Below are 19,204 nucleotides of genomic sequence, written 5' to 3' on the forward strand. Positions count from 1 at the left end.
ACGTGCTAAAATGTAATTTTATTAATTTATATTATCAAATGTAATTGAATTTGTGAAATACATTTTTAAATTATATATACATGTATGTGTGTGTGTGTGTGTTGCTGTTTTTCATTTAAAGAACATAGTAAATAACATTTCATATAAATCAAGCACAAGTAACGCCAAATATTTAAATAATAATAATACAAAAAAAAAAAAAAAAAAATTCACAAGACACCAAATGCAGATTTATTGTATTTTACAAAATGCTAGATTTATAATGTAGCTACATCGATTCGTTCAAACACTGATTCAATCGGGAATGAAACCAATGAGGTGCTTTGCGAGTGAATCACTGAATCATTGACTCAACCGATTCGTTCACATACACTGATTCACCCGGGAACCAAACACCAGCGCACTGGCTTTGTTTGGAATTATTTTTCTTGGCGGAGCAAATTTCCAAAAACTAACTGAAACATTGTGTCAAACATGTAAGTTACTCTATATTATTTGTTTATTGCGTTGCTGTATAAAACATGGCATAGTGATTGCTTCGGTGATATTACAATTGATATTTTTTAAGGAGACATAGCAATCAATACTCAATATGAATCTCATTAATTTCCTCAGGTAACTTTGGCATTGTAAAAATGCCCCAGTATTTAATGATGCCTTCAGTGTAATGTGTAACTTGCTAGTTTGTGTCATTGTGCATGTAGCGGGGCAGTTAGTTTTAGTCTTTAGTCTGCTCTAATTGAGGTCACTGATGGAGTGTATGGACTCTCTGGCCCTGACACGTGCAATAGATGCTTACTCCTGCTTGCCCTGGCCTCTCAGCGCTTTTCTGCCTCTTATGGGAATTAAAAACTGCTGGCCTGAGGAAGAGCCAGAGCCAGTCGGGTCAGAGTGGAGAGGACTGTAAGACTGCCTTCAGCTGCTGCACTCCAGCAGGGCCACAGCTGGGCAACCTGGGCCATTGTGTCGAGGTCAGAGCAGGCAGAGAGCAGATTGTTATAGCGCCCGATAGTCATTTATTATGTTAGGCTGAGGAGTCAGCCGTTGTCTTTGGAGTGTTTTCAGTTTTCATGTGGCCTAGCAAGGAGTTCTTAATTTATAAGACCTAGATTCTATTTTTCCAATTGTGCCACAGATATATCAATAAGAAGAAATAGGGCAACGATTTTCAAAAGGCCTTAAGTTTATTTTCAGACAACGGGCAGCATAGTGGCATCGAATTAATCAAGTCTGAGGCGCCCTTTTATAAATCATATCATATCTCTATCCTGTTGGAAACTTGAACTTAGTAACTTTAGCCCAAACTGTGCTCAATACTCAACAGTCAGTTTAGTCCCTTTAAAAGCAGGTACATTACAAAAGTCCACAGCGTTTAATTGCGCTTATGTGTATGAAAAAGATCCATCATGCTGATGACTAGTATGAAAGGAAAAAAAAAAATAGGAGTGGCTATTTTTCTCTCTAATGTAAAACATCTGGCAGGATTCAGCGCTTGCAAAATTAATGGGCATTTAATTGCCAATAATCATTTTTTACCTCAACGATATGAAGTAAATAGTTTTTCTGGAAGAACCAGATGTTTCAAATAAGCTGCTGTGAGCTTAACTCTTTGTTTTCTTTTTTATAAGGTATCACAGTACATGTAGCATATGTTCTTATTGTGTTTACTTGGATAGTGCTTCTGTATTGCTTTTGTGACGGTTGTATATGCATATTTGCCAACTATTTCTACCATAAAAAATTATTGTCAGATATTAAATGTTTATCTACTTACATCTTTCCTCAACATCTTTCATCATTAACACCATAGCTTTGTTCTGGAATTCACGCTTGGATTCTGTGAACAGAAAAAAGGTGGACACTTCTTCGATTTGATTGACCATCCCTATCATTTAAAAAAAAATATAAGCACTGTTATACTGCTAAGGCTGTCTACTACAAAAATTTAATATTTTAAACTTTTTTCATCATAACAACAGACATATTGTTGCTTAACGGAGCAGAGTAACATAACATCAAGTATCAAATATTGCAATACATCCAACCAAATAATCCATTAGTAACTGGATAGAATAGATGGTCCATTTGCCATCATAGGAACACCTCCATGTAAAGTTGAAAACTCTGCAATTAACATGTTTGAACTTGATCCAAATGAAATTTTTTAACAGATTGAAAGGGATGGTGTAGACCTGAAATAATCCAATCAATAGGATAAATTAAGCTTGTAAAAATACTCAAATTTGACTATTTTCAAAAATACCCTGTGCACGTCTTAACGTACAGGGCTGGGTACTAATTGATTACATGTAATTTACATGTTTAGATTAAAATGGAAATAATCATACTACAGTTACTTTGTATAGATTACATGATTACATATTATAATATGTCATTATTCTATCATATTATGATTTGCGTTGATTTGCATTAACTCACAAACCACTGCAGTTCATTCATGAAGCCCAGTTTGGGAAACTTTGACATAGTGTAATGTTTAATACACTTTATGATTTTGATAACAAAGAATTAGTGGTTCAACGGATCACAAATCTCACGGTTCGGATCACACTATGGTTTTTGACCCACAGATCGGATCATTTTTCAGATCAGCAAGAAAATAAAAATATTTCAATTTAACTTGCTTTCCATTTATTACTTCTTTGATCCCATAGCAAATACTACTAGATTAACTAAGAAAGTTTAAACATGATTAATGAGTCAAGAGAACAGCCAGTAAAAATAAGAACAAATACACAAATTACAAGCATAGATAAATACAACACAATTTGTTACAAATAAAATAAAGTTGGTAGTATGCAAAGGCAGAAATGTAATAAATACGGAAAATAACACTGCAGAGTTTTCACTGTATAAATTAAATACAGATTTTTATCACAGCTGTTTTGTTGTTTGATGATCATTAATGACAGCAGCATTATTTATAGGCCGCTGTCCCTTTAAGACCTGATGCACGGATCTGATATTACGGCTGCGTTTACACTTGGCATTAACATGCGACCTGTATCCGGATGTTGTCCACATACACATTGAAAAGACAAGTGTAAACGCACTTCTGATTGGAATGTTATCCGATCAGCATGTCCTGGTCCAGAGGTAGTTGAGGACACATTGTGATTGGATCTCAGTGTGATGTAAACGCAATCCAGCCATCATGTCTGGATTTGCAGGTGGATGTCACACAAAATGCCGCCGCACATTACAAACTACAATTTCCAACATGTCATTTTTATCAATAATAGACTACAGTAGGTAATGTAGTAAGTGATCTAGCCAGCACTGGTTATATAAACAGAACTTTTAAACTCTGAAATTGGATTGGAATTATGTGGATTGATGAAAGTTGCAAAAAATGCATAATGTTTATTGTGGTTATAGCTCTGCTTCATGATCTAACATGGCATTTCCAATAGCTTCAGTCTACATTTCCAACTTCAGGCCTGAGGTGTCTTGTCCTTAACTGGCTGTTCTGATCTTCTGCTAATAGTTTATAATGTCAACGCTTTGCCCAAAGACAATACCGTAAGACTAAAAGTTGATGCCCCCACCCAGTGAGAGCATTTTTTCTCCTCTAACTGAATGGGTTTGGTGCCAAACAGAAGAAAGAGAACAAAATCAAATCCCTCGTTTGATTACAGTTCACCCAAAGCCAGCCTGACACAAACTCCATACTGGAGTGATCATTTGCATGAGTTCGTTTGAATGGCAAAAACCTTCTCTTCCCTCTGATCCATCCTCTTTTGCCTGAGCTCTTGATTAAACTGACTTTGAAATGTGAAAATTGTGTGGGCCGCACTAGAACAATGTCAGATAGGCCTTGTGGAGGGGTGGAATGGATTTAAAGCCATTGTTCAACCTGACTCTTTTCTCCTGCATTAAAGACAGGGTTGCGGAGGTTTGTGACAGTCAGACGCCTGCATGCTTATCTTCCCCGCAGTAGTGTTTTAATCTGTTGGGTTAGCGCATGCCTGTAAACAAATTTGTCAGTCACACAATAGCACTGCCACCTTTAGTTCTCAGCGGATTACGTCGCTTTTAAACAGTCTCAAAATGAACACCTCCTGCTGCGCACATCTCCACAAAAGATTCGATTAAATATCTGTGGATAAATAATTTGTGGATATATAGCGGCTTTTATCCTATGTGATATTAGCATGCAAAAGGCGTGTTTGCACACCTTTAGAGGGAAGTCTTTTATGTGTTATTGTAAAGGGTTGTAATTCTTTTGATATGGAATTTAAACAGTATTTTACACTAATCCCGAGTTTGGGCTTGAGAAAGCTTTTCACGTAGGTGGTTTTCAATTAGTTTCACTTAACCTTGTAAATATTATCACAACATTAAAGGACTAGGCAAGCTTTTGTGGAGAATGTGGTTTGATCTCTGCCCTGTTTCATCTCGGTATTTACTAAAATAACGGCAAGGAAATTTAGGGGGATGTACAAATTATCAAGGGTGGTTATTTCTCATTACACAGATGCTTAAGGGATTTAATCAGTGTTTATGTAGTGTAACTCTTGTGTTGACTGCTAAATTACACACCAGTTTATGGGACCATTTTTAAATCACAAATACTAAGAAAACTAAATTACTTGAAACTACATAAAAACCTGTTATTCCAACAGAATTTACCCAAATATTGTCCCAACTAGTCATACAAATTAGTTGTTTGTGCATTTTCAAATTAAACAATATTGCAGAAATATAAAGGATTTGAGTTCCCAGAATGCATTGCAGCATTAATAAATTATACAGTAACATTATAGGAATATATATGTATGTATGTATGTATGTATGTCTCTCTCTCTCTCTCTCTCTCTCTCTCTCTCTCTCTCTCTCTCTCTCTATATATATATATATATATATATATATTTATAATTTTTTTAATTAAATTGCTTTGTAAATTATATTTTAAAATATCATTGCTTTGTACGCCTTCAGATAACATAGTTAAATTCACGCATTAAGTGTCCTAAATATTTAAAATTAGCAAAGTGCCTTAATGCATTTATTGGCTGAATGAAGAGTTCTGTATTTAGTGAAGAAACAAACAAACAAAAAAGCTGGTAATTAGGTGTAAATTGGGACCATTTTTTCACACAATAGTTGGGAGAACCTAAAAATCTAAATGCACTAGGTTTGTGAAAGTTTCCTCAACCAATCTTTTTTTTTACAGTGGACACAACTGCTATTTGCACTTTGAAGTTCATAGGATTAAGTCTCCTCCTCGTGAAACACCCCTGAAATGACCTTCAAGTGTTGGTTCGTGCTCCTTCAAGTCATTCTGTTGTTGTCAAACTGTCAAGCCATCTCGGTCTTTGATGGACACTACAAACAGAGCATGCTAGGTTCTTTACTTTCGTCTGTGTTAAACCCTCAGCAACATAAACAGAGCAAAATCGTCATTAACTCCAGCTGTTTATTTATTTATTTTTTTTAAGATAAGAAGGGCTTTTATAGCTAATCAGCAGCTACATGCTAGCTCTATTTACACATGGAGAAAGATGGCAGTACTACAGGGCGAGGCGGTTAATTCAGTCATGCCGATGAAGCAAAGGACGTTATTGACCTATGCTGGCAGCCATGTGAAAGCAAAAATAGCATGCTGTCATATTTTGGTGCTATTTTTGTAGGGGTATTTTTTTTGTCATTGCTTGTTGGAGAAAGAGGTTTGTATCACAAGCAGTTTTGGGTGGTTAGATTTTTTTTTCATAATTTTGAAAAGAGTTATGCTCACCAAGTCATTCATTTGATCAAAAATATAGTAAACATGGATACTGTGGAATATTATTAATTATTGCAAAACATTTTTTCCCACAATTCTTTAAAGAATAGAAGGTTCAAACGAACAGCATTTATTTGAAATACAATTTAAATTATAAATGCATTATCTGGCACTTTTGATCAATATAATGCTTCCTTGCTGAGGAATAAAAGTATAAAAAATAAAAAAAGTATTAAAAAAATATTCTGACCCTAAATGTATGTGGTAGTGTATGCTTGTTGTAAAAAGTGGTAAGTAAATCTGAATTAAACTGAGTTAAAATCTCTTAAAGTTTGTTACAGTATCTAACATTTAGTAGTTAATAGGAAAGAGATACAGTATGCTTCTAATGTATATACTAAGTCAATGTTGAGATAATGCTTCAGTATATTGTTCTGTACCAACAAGAAAGTCAATTTACAAAGAACACAATTGTCTTTATTATATTATGTGTGTATGATAATATATAGCTGTCTTTATCTTTTAGAATATTTTGCCCTTGCAAGCGGGGCATCATATTTGAGGTCCATCCTTAGCATCAACAAGTTTTGAAAACCCCTGTTATAACAAATGCTTTAGATACAGCCCGGTGTCGTAGACAATGTTAGAGACAGTTTAGAAACGTCTTCTCCCAGATATCTTATGACAGATGTCGTCTTGCCTTTATATGTAAATTAAGATCCAGCAAAGGCTATTAATTCTAATGGAGTCCAATTTATGCTGGATTTGAGCAGCTGGAAGAGACTGCAGTGTCATGCCCATTCACTCATGCGTTTAAACTCTTGCCTTTCGTCCAGGTGTTACCAAACTATTTGTCAGATAAAAGCAAGGCCACTTGACCTTTGACCCTTCTGCACCTGGACTCGGTGCAGCCCATTGCCAGCTTATCCACTTTTTAACATGTCCAGAGACTTCCGATGTTTTTCCTCCCAAACGCAATTGCAATTAGATGCACCGAGAGAAGAATGGCAGTAAAAATATGTACTTTACATTAAGCATGTAATGTACACCAATTATGCTAATTGCACATTCGCAGATGGCTGAGTGTTGATTACCGCATAAACACTGGGTAAGCAGGGGGAAATCAGAAAACTGCTATCATGTGTTGACTTCCATTGACAGTCATTTGATTATTTGTCATTAAAAAGCTAGAAATATTGCTGCGATGACAGCAGATGCTATTTAAATAACTTTTAAAAGGCAGATCACTTTGGAAAAACATCTCTTTACTTGATTTAATTTATTTGATTTGTATTTTTATTCATACCACCCAAACACTTCTTAGTATCTTTAATCAGTAAACAAGTTACTAAAAAAAAAAAAAAATCGAACTTTTAATTGGCAGCTGAGTCTATGCAAAAGAGAGGGTGTGTCTGCATGTGCATTTGCATAACAATTCACCCATAGCCGACACCATTTTACAAATGGGGGAGTAAACATCTGTTCCAGATGTCCTATTATCCTGTCAGGCTGCTTAGCTCAGAGACTTCTAGCTTCAATCAAGGCCTTTGTCAGCCTCAGAATCAGACACTGAAAGGCCTGGGAGCACTGTGCTTTACTTTGAATACCCCACTGGCATGGACATACTTAACAGACCCTGAAACAAGCTGTCCTCGCTGCTTTTGAGTGATGTGGGTCTGTGGCATTCGTTCTCTGGTGTTATCAACTGATGCTCCTCTCAGACACATTTGCCTCTTTCATGCTCTTTGGATACGTAGCGGCTGTTCTGCCTTCAGCGATCTGGCCGGAGGGTCTACAAAACCAACTTCAAATGCCAGTCCTCCTGGCGGGAAGGGTGACATTTTGTGCAAGCCAAAACATTTAGTGCATTAGGAGGAAGCAGCCTGGTGGAAAAGACAACTATGTTCGCATTCTTACTCGGCAGGCCAAACGGCACAACGTTTACTGTATTTCCAGTGAATTTCACTAATTTAGATCTGCTATTTTATTTTAGGATGCACATAATCAAAGAGAAGTCATTTGGCAGAGGTGCCATGGCAAGATTGCATATACACTGTAAAGGCCGGGACACACCAAGCCGACTTCAAAGAACTAGTGGCGACAAAATCTGATGGTGTTGTTGCCTCGCGTTGGCAGTGCCGGACCAAAAAACTGTGCTCAAACACACTGCACAGACTACAGCCGACGGCAAACTAACACGTGCGTTCTGCGCATGCGTGAGAGGAACGAGCTGTCCATATTAGCAGCTATTAATAGTAAACTGTATATTCTTCATTCCAAAGGAGAAACCGAAACATAGATATAAGAGATAAAAGCAGATATACGAAATGCAAACAAAGCTGCGCTTGCTTACCATTTTAAATATCAGTAGCGTTGATAACTTTAATAATTTTAAGTGGCTCATGTTGTTATGAAAACATTTGTGTATTAGAATGATTGGGAAAGATCATGTAACATTTAAAACTGCCTTCTGTCTGTACCGCATTCATTTACGTGCTTGTTTTCATCACTTTCGTTTTATTTGTCGGCACTGACTCGTTCGCTAAACTGAACATTCAATCAGAGTTCTCACCCTTGCAGACGGCCCCGATGTCCTCGAATCAGATACAACAGGTTGAATCGGGAAAACTGCCGCCGATGTGAGCCCGACGAGTGCCAACGAGTGGAACACATCAAACAAACTAGCCTGACCAGTGCTTGCCATCGGCCCAACGGCCAACTGTCGGCTTGGTGTGTCCCGGCCTTAATATAGGGCTGACCTGTTGTTAAGATTGTCAGCTTTTTCTGTGGTTCTCAAATTAGTTTGAAATGCTTGTATTAATGTTTTTTAAGAAGTTCGGAATTGTAGTTAACAGGATTTTTAACACTTTTGTTACTTGTATATAGATTTAGTTGTACCCTTATCCAATGATAACTTTCAATCTAATGTATGGAAATTCATTATAATAATATTAATTATTAAATTTTTAATCTTCGATAATCTAAAAAAGTGAAATTATAATAAACGTGTGCAGTTTAGTCTTATAACCATTAGGCTACCGTAAATAACAAAGCATATTTATAGCACACTGTGTGTATACAATTACTCTCCAATTGCCCACAACATAACAGAGCAGCTCTTGGCACTGCAAGTCATGTCCTACATTTACCTTGGGCGCCAGATACATTAACTTCCTCCCCAATCAGCCGGCTAAAGAATAACAATAATTTCAAGTGCTGCTAATTGACTTTAGTCTTTCCAATATGAGAGAGTGAGCACCTGCTCATTTTATCTGTCCTTTTAATAATTACATTATCATTTTACGCCTTCCATTCCGTTAGAGTAGCTGACCATTTGCGTGGTACTGAAGGCTCATTATTAGCCTTGAATTATGTGCAGTTTATTGATCCCTGTGGTGGATTATGGGGCTCTAAGTTGGTCTAGACAGAACGGTTAGCAAGATGACAGAGCAGGGGAAACATATCGGGCCCGGGGGAGAGATCAGCTCAACTCGCTGAGCAATAATGCCTGCTAGGTAATGGAATTTAAGTTTACACTAAATCTACAAATGTGTTGACATTTCAAGTGCCTAGTAAAATAGCATTAGGCTAATTAGTTGAGTTGAAGAGGTGACTGCACAAATGTTTGTAGCTAGCTACATCTCTATTAACCAATGCGTAGCTAAATGAAAGTACTTCAGATTCCAAATGTAATATATTATCACCTTTTAAACTTGTGAGACCACGTTAATTACTCTTTATAAGGATAGTTCACTTATAAATGTAAATGCTGTCATCATGCACCCTCATGGCCTTCCAATCCTGTAAGACTTTCGTTCTTCTGGAACAAAGATGACATTAAGAAGAATATTATGGCTACTCTTTTCAATGTTATGAAAGTACTTAAAAAAAAAAAAAGTATAAAAAGTATAAAAGTATCATGCATTTAGTCCATGACTCGTGCACTATATTCAAGTTAAGGCTAGAAGGGATACAGCAAAAACTACTGGGCATGTGCATATCAATATAGCATAATTTCTCACACTCAACAATAATGACTGTTTTTGCATTATTGTAAGGGGTAGGGTTAGGGTTGGGGTAGGTGTAGAAATTAATAAAACACAATCTAATAGGTAGAAATTTTAATTTATTGTTAGCTTTCTGTTTTGGCTGCATCCCTTCTAGCCACAACGCTATATTCAAAGTCTTCTAAAGTGGGGCCCTATGAAATCCGTTTAATGTTTTTCCCAAATTCCATTTATTTATTTATTTTACATTTCTGTGTATATATGATGGTAGTTTTACTCATATTAAATGGTAAAATGCTCAGAAAGTGACTCTCAAAGCAGTTCCAGAGATGCTGTTCTTGCAATTATGTTCTCATTTATAGGACTGCATCACTGCTAGCCAGTTTTGGGTAAGTTACTTTCAAAAAGTAATTAATTACTATTACTAATTACATCATCAATATTGTATTTAAATTACTTTAATGTCTGTCTATAATAAGTAACTTAATTATTCAAATAGCTAATTAGGCTACATCTTAAAATCCCTATAAACCTTAAATCATGGACAATAAAAATTAAACTCTTTATTCTTTCAATTTGAGTCAAACGAATAGTTTAGCCTTTTAGCTTTAAAACAACTGTAATACTTTTTTTATATATAAAAAAATGTAACCTTTGGTTAACAAATAGAAATTATCTTCAAAATATCTGAATAGCAAAAAAGCTTAAGAAAAGTTAAACAATACATTTCAGTTTTACAAGATGTTCAGGAAAAGTCCAACTAGTCAAATCAGTACAAGTTTATGTAAAAATAACACGTTAACTAATATAGGTAAGAATAAATTACAGAAATGATCTCCTTGAATAAAGCCATGTCAGACCACGCTGTTCTTCTAAGGTAAATTCTGGCTTATTCCTCATAGTAGGCCTTCTTTCAAAAACAATGAAAATTAGATGAATCTTGATTTTTTTTTATCTATTTTTTGTGTATCCAGGTGAGGGCGTTTTGTGCACATGTGACTGCATATACAGGAAAGACTGTACCTCGCTTTAGTTTCATATGGATTACATAATCAGAGAATATCCATTTTTAATTTGAATTTGTTCATTTAAAGTAGACACTTCAAGCTTTCAGAAATGGGAAAGACTGTACCTCGTTTTCATACAGATTACATAATAAGAAATATACATTTTTTGATTTGAATTCGTTCATTTAAAAGTAGACACTTCAAGCTTTCAGATAGGGGAAAGACTGTTCCTCTCTTTAGTTTCATACAGATTACATAATCAGATAATATTCGTTTTTGATTTGAATTTATTCATTTAAAAAATAGACACTTTAAGCTTTCTATAGACATATTTCTCATGTCTCTGTGTCAAGTATTCGCTGAGTTTCGGTTCATATTTATGATGCGTAGAAAGTTGCTCACGGAGACCAAGACAGCAGAAAGCGCACCCTGTTTGTTTTGTTTATTTTACAAAAGCACAATGTTTTGTTGTTATTGTCCCGGTACATGAATAAAAGTAGGCCTTTTTTAGATTAGATTGATTTTAGTCTTATCTGTATCTGAGTATTTAAGGTTTTGCTGTGAATCAGGAAAAAACTGAAAGTGAATGCACCAGCGCATCATTCAGTTTTATCTTTAGACTGTAAATTTAGATTTCAAATTTAATATTGATTTTAGAACTGTTGAATTTTTTTACAGTATGTAACGCAAGTACTTTGTAAATAACTGTAATTAAATTACCTAAAAATGAACAGTAATCCCTTACTATAATTAATTAAATTAAAAAAACGCGTTACAACAATAACGCGTTACACCCAACACTGCTGCTTGCGTCACACTCGCTTCAGTATGTAATCGAAACCATACTTATGCACAGTTCATTCACACAGAGACACGCAGAACATGCAGGATTCATATTTAAAGTATTTTTGTGGCTTAATATTTACAGAAACTAGTCCATATCTCGGCAGTGACCTACTTTTGATTAATTCATACAAACTTTGACAAATTCCATGACATTCCAGTAAATTAAATTTTTATGACTTGATTCCGCTATTCCGTCCAAGTGCCCTTTTTCATGAACATTTGGATTGGAATCTCCTTAGGAATACCCTGTAATTTCCACTTTGTAGGGCACTTATGGTCAAATGAAACACATCTCTGTATGAATGACTTGTTCTTGAATCAAAATGATCCAGTTCTAAAGTTCTTACTTAGTGGTTAACCACTTGCTTGATTTGTGGCTTAAATTTTGGCCTCTTTGTCATATAAAACTGTATGACATTGGTTTTGTGGATCACTTTTATGATACTTTTTCAAATGAATGAATTTTATGACTAAATTAATTCTTTAATTAGGTTGAAATGTTTTTGGTTCAAGTGTTAAATGCTGGAATGTAGACTGTGTGTGTGTTTGTCTCTGTAGAGTGGTGGTGGGCATGTTTACTGGCTATCCATCATTATTTTGATGAGCGGGCTAATTGCACAGCCTGCTTGTTAGCGGGGGCCGGGAAACGTCCTTGAGTGGATGCATGAAGAGTTGTTGGCGGGATTATGCACAACATGAAGTGGGTTTATTGTGTGTGTGTGTTTGTGCATTGTTTCTCTCCATCCAAGGACTTCTCAATGGGCATTTTGCCAGATGTGAGACCTCTTTAAAGGCTGGATTTAATCAACACACTGCATGATTCACACACTTGCACCTGGTTTTATACAGGTCTGCCCTTTAACCAGCTAGTTAAGAACTGGAGCTTTTTCTGTATTTAGTAAATCTCTTGTCCACAATGTATACATGAGTTTTTGTAAATATGTAAATAATAGAAAGAGTATTGGAGTAATAAGAATATACTATTTAAAAAAATTTTATGTTTAATTCAATGTATTATTTGCCTTTTCTTTGTAATTGTTTGTGAAATTAACTAAAATAGTTTCTACACCTTTTTTTTCAGTGCACCCTAAAATTATCCCATGAACTAATTTCAAATATTCTAATATTTGATATGAGTAGCTAGCTATCAAATGTAACCATGATAAAAAGAGCTGAGGTTAGTGAGGCGATCCTGCAGACAAGAGAGAGAAAAATGTTCATGACCTTGCAATGCTGTGTTTCTTAATGTCCAGTGATCTTTCTGAGTAGTAATGATACAATGCTTCCTCGTATTTTTTTTTTCTCCTGCTCCCTCATTCTCTCTCTCTCCCTCATTCTCTCTCTCTCTCTCTCTAACAGTCTAAAAGACTCAGTCAGCAGTTCGGTTCACTGTCTGGCAAATGAGCTGTCCTATTGAAATAGAAGGGAGAGTGTTCCGTGTTGCAGAAAATGCTGCCATGGCAAGCCACGCCGGTGAAAGAGAGAGGGGAAATTACTTGCTTGGACAAAGAAACATGAGAATGACCTTTCGCTAAAAATGTACCAATTTAGACTCATGTTGGGTAGATTACAACCTTTTTCTTTTCCCTCTCCATCTCCATCTGCACTCATTATCATCTATAGATTACCTCACTCTCCTCACCTGTGCTGGAGAAAGTCTAGAAAAGTACATTTGTTCAATTGATTTTTTTCATCCTCTGCATGCTCATAAAATCCTCTCAGGGTTTGTAGTTGGATGGCTGCTAGGCTGAGCTAACAGCGCTTTTTATGGTGTCTTATTTTCCAAATGTCATTTCTAGGTGTATTTTATGTACACAATAGAGTCCTGTCTTTCATCTCAGCCCTCCTAAAAAAATGAGTGATTGTGATCTCTCATGTTTGCTGAATACACATCTGAATTCTGCCTGTTATTAAGCAATACATTTTGTTACAATTCAGTATTATCACTCCATTGATTGGCAGAATCAGTGTGAGATGAAATCATTGTTTTCACAGAAATAATAATTTTCACTTCACAGAAGTGGAGTTGAAAAAAAAATGTATGCACTTTAAAATTTCTTAGTAGTTCATTAGTGTTTTTTTTTTTTTACATCAGCACTGAAGCTGCTTAAAAGAAGTTTGTGTAAAGACCATCTTGTGCAAAAGAGGAAGCAGAAACATCTGATCCTCTATACAAGGAGTCACATGATCAGTACCACAAATTTGATTATTCGATCAGTGACCTACATACAGTAAAAAATTCTAAAACTTTCTATTTATTTTCCAGTTTAAATGTGGAGATTGCAACAGACATTCACTGTATACTCATACATATATTTTAAACAATATAACACAAAATTTGATAATACACAACAATACAGTAAACGTTTTTTTGAAAGAAGTCTTACTAAGGTTGCAAATATATACAGTGTACTAACAGTATATAATATTACAATTTAAATGAACTGTTTCCTATTTGAATGTATTATAAAATGTAATTTATCCCTGTGATGGCCATTACTTCAGTTTTCAGTGTCATATGATTCTTCAGAAATTATTCTAATTTGCTGATTTGGGGCATAAACACATTTCTTGTTGTTATGACTGATGGTATTATGATTGTAATTTAATGGATCCTTGCTAAAAAGTATTAATATCTAAAAAAAAAAAAACTTGTGAAAGCCTCTCCACACACTTGTTCTCTCTTTCCCAGGGTAATTCAAATTCCATTTTTTTTTGGCAGTGTTAACAGATGGAGTTATCTGTGGGCATTGCCGTTGATGAATGCAACACCTAAATTGACCCATTGGTGGTGAATGGGCCTGGGGCCGTTCAGCCGATGCTCTTGTTGTGTGGTCCTGCTTAAAGTCCTCATTACCAGGGCTTGTCATGGGAGAGGCAGTGTGCTGCATGAGAGAGTCTGAATCAGCCTTATTTGAATTCATAATTGTGCCTAGCTGAAGGGGAGATTTGTGAAGCAAGTCAGGGTTCATTGTTCGAGCTGTGTGAGTCCAGTGGAGGGTGCAAGGGAACTCAAAGCTAATGTAATCTAAGCTGTTTGAGAGGGTTAATTAGGAAGGAGGGGAAAAAAGGGTGTGTGAGAGTGTGACCGACCTTTTGGAGTAAGTTGCAACTGCAGTGGACTAAATTTAAAAAAGACATGGTGGGTAAATCAAATCTCTTCTGTGCTTTTGTTCTTATGATAATACTGTCATTGTTTTTTGTTTTTCTGTGTGGTAAAGTTTTTATTATTATTGAGCAGCCATCAGCACATTTTTTGGAGGAACACAAAAGAAGAGCTCTTTTCCATGCTCTTCACGTTTCAGTTTATAATATGGTGATTTTCATACTTGTACTTGATTCAGAATGACGGTATGTCATGATGGTATCATCAGATTTTTTCCTTTTGTGTTCCATGCAAGAAATAAAATTGTACGGGTTTATAACAACATGAGGGTGGGTAAAGAAATTATAATTTTGATGAACTGGCCCATTAAGACTTGACCTTGTACTCTAATGTACTGCTGTTCTAAAGAATTGCATACTTTTTAATCAATACTTTTAATGACGCATACAGGAAATAATGTGGCCTAATTACTTTCCTGTATCTAATCGTAAATTCTAAAACTTCACATGTGGACATTCTATAGCTCTGTTACACCTGCAGGTTTTGACTTAATGTGCTCATTATAAGGTCATTGATGAGCAACAACATAATCTGCATTCCAACATGCAATCAGAGGATTGAGAATAATGGGTCGTCTCCAGATGCTGAAAAAAAAAAAAAAACACAAATGCAGATCCATGTTGTGAATGTATTTGTTTCCTCGTAGGTTTGTGGGTCACCACAATTTCGATGGTTTATTCAAATCATACCAAGAGGTCAAGGTTTAGCTAGTTCGCCCCTGCTGGGATGTGCCATAACTACACCATTGTGGAGGTAAAACACATCATTCTACAATGACAGCGTACTATTGTTTTTATGTGTGTAAATTTCAAATATTTAATGACATTAGTAGTTTTGCTTGTAATTTGCTGTGGGACTCTTAAAAATATGAGGGTGTTAAACACATACATATTTTTTTATTGCTTGGCCTATTATTTTCTTTAAGCCTTAAATAATCTTTAAATAGATTATTATAAGGGGATTGCTTTGACACTATATCAAAAAAGCAAAAAAAGGGGCAGGGTTATACTAGACTGCATTCAATGACATTTCACAAGATATTATTTGATTGGTGACCTATGAAAATTATGAAAAGTTTTTAAAATGTTCTAGTTATATTAAGGTTTAAGTACTGTATGGAGATCATGTGAAATAAAATGCATACACTGTTTTTAAACTTCTTTTTTACGGACTTTTCCATTAACCATAAAACAATGCAGTGAAGTGCAAAATTCAAAATGCAGGTAAAACACATTTAAAAATAAATATGGAATATTCGTTCATATTAATACAGTACATTGTGTCCTATTTTTTTTTTTAAATATATACAATGTAGGGTCTTCAAAATACTATGGCCATCATATAAAATACTTAACACAATATAAAATCGAATTTGACAATAATTTGACTTGTAAACATTAATCCAAACACATGCTCCTATATCCTAATCCAGGTATTTCCCACATTTTTTCTCAGCCAAATCCACAAACAAAGCCTAACAACACGTCTGCAATGATCATGGACCTCTGATGTTGATTAATGTACATATGACATGCAAGTAACAAACATAGTTTGGTTTATTTTGTTTTGTTTGTATGATTTATTTTTATATTTTTATGGTCTAAATTATAATCTTTTAAATGATAAGCTTTTCATTAACTCACGACCCCCTTGTGGTTCGGGGAACCCTTTTGACTCCATACTATCTCTATGCGCTTTTGATTCTGGCCTTTGTGTTTAATACCATATTTCAATCTTGTTGCACATTCCTCTAAAGTTTTAATGAAATGGATAAATTAATTCACCTAAACACTTTCTATTTTTGCCTGGTTTTACTTGTGTTTAGCTTTTCTCTTGACTTTGGAGCCTGACTGTTGCAAGAAGAAACCCCACCAGCCCCAAAGACATATTCCCTCAATTTAACAGCAGACCAAGGTGTTTCTCCAGCATCATCGGATCAATGAAAAGTAAATAGCCTCCACTTCTTGTTTCACAGTGCCGTATTGATCTTTCCTCAGCTTTGGCTTTCCCTGCTTCCCTGGCGTCTTATGTCTTTCAGCCCCAGGGACGATGCTGATTGCCAAAGATTGGACAAGCTAACAAGCACATGATGAGGAACCAGTTGGTTCTTCTTGCTTTCTCTCAGTTTTCGGAGGTCTTTGGGACAGGCACACACAAAAGGGAAGCTGATCCGTGGATGTATTCTGTCATTCTTTTGGAGGCTGCTTTTTCTTCCTTGTTTTGACTTGGTTCAACTTGACAGGGTGCTTTTAAGGATATTGTGGGGTCTAAAAATGAGTGGAATACCAGGAAATCAATGAAAGGATGTATTCATGGATCGGAGCTGGTGGACTAAATTTTAACTCCCTTTCAGTTCAAGTCACTGACTCATTTATCAGAGTCTTCCATCATAGAGGTGGCCTATTGAGATCGGCACACTTTGGTTTTTCCGTTACATGTGGGTGAGTCTTAACGTTTTCTTTGGATCCATCTTATCCCATATATGATTAGCGATTGGTGAGAGACACAGAGAGGGAGGGACAATTCAAACACCCAACTCACCCTGTAGTCTAAAAAAAGTATGGTTCTAGTGGAATTTTCCAACATAAAACAAATAAATAAATGCTAAATTAAGCACTGCACTCGTATGAAAATTCTTGAAAAAAATGAATACTTATGTTCAGGAAGGAATAATAGAAATGAACCAAAAGATGTCAAATAAATGTTGTTATGAGCTTTCTTTTGATCAGTGTCATGAAAAGAATGCAAGAATGCATCATGGTTTCCACAAAAATATTTAGCAAAACAATCGTTTTCAACATTGATAATGATATAAAATGTTTCTTGATCTCCAAATCTGCATATTAGAATGATTTCTGAAGGATCATGTGACACTGAAAACTGCAGTAATGCCTGAAGAAAAAAACAGCTATAATACATTATATTAAAATAGAAAACAGTTACTATAAATCGTAATATTTCACATTATTATTATTATTATTATTATTTTACAATTAAATCAAATAAGAGCAGACTTGGTGAGCATAAGAAACATTAAAAACATTTAGAAAGTCTTACCGACCCCCAAACTTTTCAGTGGTGGTGTATTTACTATTTACTGCATGAAAAATTGTGTAAAACAAGCTTGTTTCCAAACATGAGACATTTTTTACATTATAATAGATTCATTACATTGAATTTGTTTGCTAAATATTTTAGTTACTGTGATGGAAAATGAGTTTACCATTTATTCCAATAACCCCGCCCCCAACCGCCCCGCCTTCATGTCAGTTAGAGCTTTTGTTTCGCTTTGCATTTCATATTTTAGGGTTTCCCTGGCAGATGACAGTTGTAAGTAACCGTATTAGATAACCCTTAGGGTGCCCTTAGTCTTGATTTGAGCACAATTAATTTTCTATTATAGAGTGCTAAAGATGTTCACCTAAAATATTGAGTAGCCAGCCAATTGTGGACTTGGTCAGGCCTTGTAGTGGGATTTGGAGCTTCCCTCAGGGATCTCATTTATTATTTGCAGATATTGATTTGACAGAAAGGGCAAGGCAAACTACTCTGGTGTTGACTTAGACCTGGCCCCTGGCTGTTAACATGCTCTCAGCTGACCAGTGCTGAGACCGTGATGTTTGCGGTTTGATCCATGGCTTTTACGCCGTGAAAATTTTCAACTGTTAGATTGTGGGAGTCTCTCATATAGAGTTTCTTGAGAGGAGGGAGGAAGGATGGTGATTGTGGAGCATGAGCATGCTTCGGTCTTTCTGTAGAGGCTGGTGTTAAAGAAAAGAAAAACAAATTCTGTGTACAGACACAGCATCTATCATGTTGTTTGTTTAGTGAGTAAATGGGGATGGGGCAGGTTGAGGTCAGGGCAACAGACTGGAGGCAATCTCTCTGTTGCCTGTATTGCTCCTTCCTTAGTGAGAGATGTCTGGGTGGGATGCTGCTTCTGAGTCATTCTGTGATAGAATTCTAGAATAGAAGCCTTTTCCAGTTGGAGTAAATTTCTACAATTTTGTTTGCCAGGTGACTATATTGTATTGCAAATATTGCGTACAAACAAACTGATAATCAAAAACTGAAGAGATTTGCCTTATCTATCTATCGTTCTATCATTGACAACAATCAATAGATAGATAAACATTTTAGCTATTGTTCTGTCTAGTGATCGTTCTATCGATTGTTCTGTTTATTGATCATTCTGTCTACAATATCTGTCTGTCTGTCTGTCGTCTGTCTATCTATTGTCCTGTCGTTCTATCATTCTATGTATCATTCTATCTATCTATTGATCATTCTATCTAATGTTCTATCTAACATTCTATCATTTGTTCTATCGTTCTATGTGTTGTTCTATCATATTTTATCTATTGTTCTGTCTGACTATCTATCTGTCTGTCTGTCTGAGTATCTATCCGTCTATCTATCTATCTTTCTGTCT

General features: G+C 35.6%; 1 long non-coding RNA gene across 2 annotated transcripts; it reads left to right on the forward strand.

Annotated features, from left to right (window-relative positions):
• Nucleotides 1-236: 236 nt before the first annotated feature.
• LOC109045086 lies at nt 237-17,480 on the forward strand. 2 transcript variants are annotated; one of them, XR_006154881.1, is made up of 5 exons: nt 237-476; nt 15,419-15,525; nt 16,228-16,292; nt 16,598-16,718; nt 16,811-17,480. It is a non-coding gene; the product is annotated as an uncharacterized LOC109045086 (long non-coding RNA). The 2 variants fall into 2 exon arrangements; XR_006154880.1 differs by lacking the exon at nt 16,228-16,292 and having other exon boundaries at nt 248-476.
• Nucleotides 17,481-19,204: the final 1,724 nt, after the last annotated feature.

Source organism: Cyprinus carpio, chromosome B5 (genome assembly GCF_018340385.1).
Source record: "Cyprinus carpio isolate SPL01 chromosome B5, ASM1834038v1, whole genome shotgun sequence".
NCBI lineage: Eukaryota > Metazoa > Chordata > Actinopteri > Cypriniformes > Cyprinidae > Cyprinus > Cyprinus carpio.